The sequence below is a fragment of the Myotis brandtii genome, unplaced genomic scaffold (genome assembly GCF_000412655.1).
Source record: "Myotis brandtii unplaced genomic scaffold, ASM41265v1 scaffold736, whole genome shotgun sequence".
In the NCBI taxonomy this organism is placed as follows: domain Eukaryota; kingdom Metazoa; phylum Chordata; class Mammalia; order Chiroptera; family Vespertilionidae; genus Myotis; species Myotis brandtii.
In genome coordinates, this window is record NW_005370921.1 from 132,209 (window position 1) to 136,420 (window position 4,212).

A 4,212-nucleotide genomic window follows, 5' to 3' on the forward strand; every position below is an offset into this window, starting at 1 on the left:
GGAACCTCAGCCGCTCGCGCTCGGAGCCCCGAGGCTGAGCCTATCACCCACAGGAAGGTCACCCCCCGGGCCCTTCCGACCCCAAAGCAGATTGAGGCACACGTGACTGTTCCCTGCGCTGTTTTAGGGGCGATGCCTACTGAGTATGTCTAAGCCTCTTAAAATGGTAACATGAACCGGTGCCCAGAGTTCTCCGAGGCTTGTTTCAGAGGCGTCAGTGTAGCTGCTGGCTAAGTCCCCACGCACGTCCCTCCGAGGCCCCGGGGAACCTGCGGCAGAGGCAGGCCCGGGAGAGGCCCCAGGAGACAGCTGGCACCAACCACCGGCCTAGAGGGTGAGCTTTCTCCAGCTGCGGCTGAACTGAGGGCTCCGTGACCCACGCTACTGAGGGAACAAGATTCCAAGGTGTGCGCAGTGGGAGAGCACAGGGGTGGTTTTAAACACACACTCACGTGTACACACGCAGGCATGTCTCATGGTAGCTGTACAAAAAACGTAACAACGCTGCCCACGGAAAAGAAGGACGAAGGTAAGGCCTAACATTTAATATCCAGAGCTCTTCTACCAAATATGCAGACTTTTAAAAAATAATAAACATTAGACTCATTGAACCGTGTTAGTCTTTGTTATTAAACAAGTGCAATGAGTGTTTCACCTTATAAACCTCACTGTTTTACTATAATACAAAATAGCTGTGTATTCATAACCAAAAAAAGCTCAACAGCCCCAGCTGGTTTGGCTCAGTGGATAGAGCGTCGACCTGTGGACTGAAGGGTCCCGGGTTCGATTCCGGTCAAGGGCACATGCCTGGGTGCAGGCTCGATCCCCAGTAGGGGGCGTGCAGGAGGCAGGCTATCAATGATTCTCTCTCATCATTGATGTTTCTATCTCTCTCTCCCTTCCTCTCTGAAATATATATATATATATATATATATTACAAATTCACTTTTTAAAAAAGTTCAAGGAGAAGCCCAGAGAAATTTATTTTCAGTGTGAAAAATATTTTAGGAACAATGAAGTGTTCCTTAATCCGAACAATGATTCCACATGCCTCACATTTCAAACTTATTAGAACCTCACATTAAGCTACTTTTTCTTTTTAAAAAAACCCAGCAGATTATAGCTGTGTGACCTGATTTTCAAGGGAGCTGAACACTCAGATCTGAGTGCAAACTAAACACTTTCCAGAATAAGACGAAGTGTGCTCCGCGGCACAGCTGACCGCCTGGGCATGGGGCTGGGAGGCGAGGCGAGACGGAGAAGCACACATTCGGTGCACCCTTCTCACCACTGATTCCTACTTCTTTCAACTTTAAAATGAAAATCTGTAGGCAGAAGTTTTATGGTAGACTTGTTAGGAATTGTCTGGTTTAATTCTAACAGAAACTGGCCTTGGGATAAAGACCAATCCTCCAGAAGGAATCAAATTCAGAGTAAAAAAAAAAAATCTGTTTTTCTATAGTAAAGTTTTTCAACACATTAAACTACAGAGACCCTTAATAAAGTAACGTGAAAACCACCCAGTCGAATCTCACTCCTAGAAGACAACAGGAGAAAATCCACATGGCTTTGGTGGTGGCGATTTCTTAGGCACAAAGACACAATCTATGAGAGAAATAATTGATAGCCTGTACGTTATTAACATTAGAAACTTCTCTGAAAATGACACTGTCATAGATGAAAAAGACAAGCCACAGGAGGAAATATTTGGGAAAGACACCTCAGATAAAGCACTGTTGTTCAAAACATACAAAGAACTCGTAAAACGCAACAACAAAAGTAAGTAGTTTTATTTAAAATGGGCCACAGGCCGTAACAGACACGCCACCAAAGAAGAGGAAAGCGCATGAAAAGATGCTCCACGTCCCATGGCATCAGGGACATGCACACGAAAGCCACAAGGAGGCCCTGCACACCTTTGGAGACCACAGTCCAGGCACTGACCACCCCGAGCGGGGAAGGGGAGGACGCGGGGCGGCAGGAGCCACACGCACTGCTGGTGGGGACACGGGGGGCACAGCCGTGGAGGAAGACAGTGTGGGGGTGCCCCACACAGCTACACCCACTCTCACCACCCGACCCGGCAAGCACGCTCCTCGGTATGTATGCATCCAAGTTAAAAACTCATGTCCGTACAAAACCTGCATACGGATGCTTCTAGCGCAGGGGTGGGCAAACTTTTTGACTCGAGGGCCACAATGGGTTCTTAAACTGGACCGGAGGGCCGGAACAAAAGCATGGATGGAGTGTTTGTGTGAACTAATATAAATTCAAAGTAAACATCATTACATAAAAGGGTATGGTCTTTTTTTTTTTTAGTTTTATTCATTTCAAACGGGCCGGATCCGGCCTGCGGGCCATAGTTTGCCCACGGCTGTTCTAGCGGCTTCACTCATAACTGGGAAAGCCTGAAGGCGACCTGATGGGATGGATGGATCAACTGCAGTCCCCCAGGTGATGGGATATTATTCAGCTAAAAAGAAATGAGCTCTCAAACCCCGAAAAGACGTGGAGGAAACTTATGAGCACATGACTGAGTGACAGCAGCCAGTCCGAAAGGGCCACCCACTGCAAGATTCCAAACCCGTGACATTTCGGAAGAGGCAAAACCATGGAGACAGTAAATGGATCGGTGGTTACCAGGGATTAGAGAGGGAGCATAAGTGGACGGAGGAGGTTCTCAGGGCAGTGGAACGAGGGGACACTATAATCTCGAACACGTTTCATGGCACATTTGTTGCAATCTGTAGGACGCAGTCTGAGGGCCCCGGGATGAGGGTCTGCAGTGTCCCGACCGCAGCCAATGGGATGCTGACAGAGGGGGGCTGTGCCTTTGGGGACAGAACATATATGGGAAGTCGGTATTCTCCACTCAGTTTTGCTGGGTCCCTGAGAAAATAATCTCTTAAGCCCAGCGGGTGTGGTTCAGTGGTTGAGCTTGACCTATGAACCAGGAGCTCAGGGTTCGATTCTCGGCCAGGGCACATGCCCAGGTTGTGAGCTTGATCTCCAGTAGGGGGCGTGCAGGAGGCAGCTGATCAATGATTCTCATCACTGATGTTTCTCTCTCCCCTCTCCCTTCCTCTCTAAAATCAAAAACATATAAAAATAACCTATAAAACACACACCAAAACACAGTTAACAAAAGAATGTAGACACCAACTTGTAAACTAGAAAATCAGGAAAGAAAACAATGTTACTAATGGCTGAATCCAAGTTGCCCTTCAAGCTCCTATTCTTGCAACAGTTTTCTTATGTAAGAAAATTTTCAGAATAAAACAAGAGGAAAAAAACAGGTTGTAGGATTGATTCATCAGGAGAAATGGAGGTAGGACACAGGATCAATTTAAAATTTTAAAGTTCATCCAAAAAAAGATCCTGCTTATCTTTGATCAACAATAGTTACTTGGAGTGTGACTCCGTCACCACAAATACATTCTCATCATTCTATTCAAGAGAGCTGCTGCTTAGAGGAACCCTGCCATTTTGAGATTTAAAAAAATAAAAACTCGGGTGTGCACTAATACTATCAAGAAAGTAACTTCTGAAAGAAGTTCAGATAGGAACCGTCACTGAAGACGTCATCAGATGAATAGATTCATGGAAACTATCCCTGAACTATGTACAAGTCCTGAGAAAGACACTTCCCTAACTGCTTTAACAGCAGCGTCCAAACATTTAACAAAAAATAACCTTTCTGACCACCTTCAAAAGAGAACGAGCGAGCACTGAATTTCTGACCTGCAGTCCATGGCACAAGGAATGAACACGCGAATGTGCATCGGAAAAAGAAAGTGGGGGGAGGGAAGGGGGCGCACGCGCCACACGCAGGATCCACCTGGGATCCTTTTTAATTAACAAATTCTGCGCATTCCAAGCGTGTCTGGAACCTGCAGGGCCGGTGACTCCGTTTTCCGTAGAAAGGTCATCTGCCGTCTTCCTCCAGGCAATCAAAGGTTTAAGAAAAGGAAACAGTTGTTTATCCAAACCAGGGTTTCGCCCACTTGGCACGTAGCTGGGGTCGTGGAGAGCTTTCTGGTCTCCACCGGCGGGCACCGCTCCCGGGACCGCGACTGCCCGCTGCTCCGTCCCGCGTGGGGGACTTGCTAAGGTCCTGGGCAGCCCCCAGCTCAGCAGGGAGGTCACGGCCACGCGCCAGCGTCGCAGGTGCCCTGTCACCTGTCTCGCGTTCCCGACCCCGCGAGGGGTGCT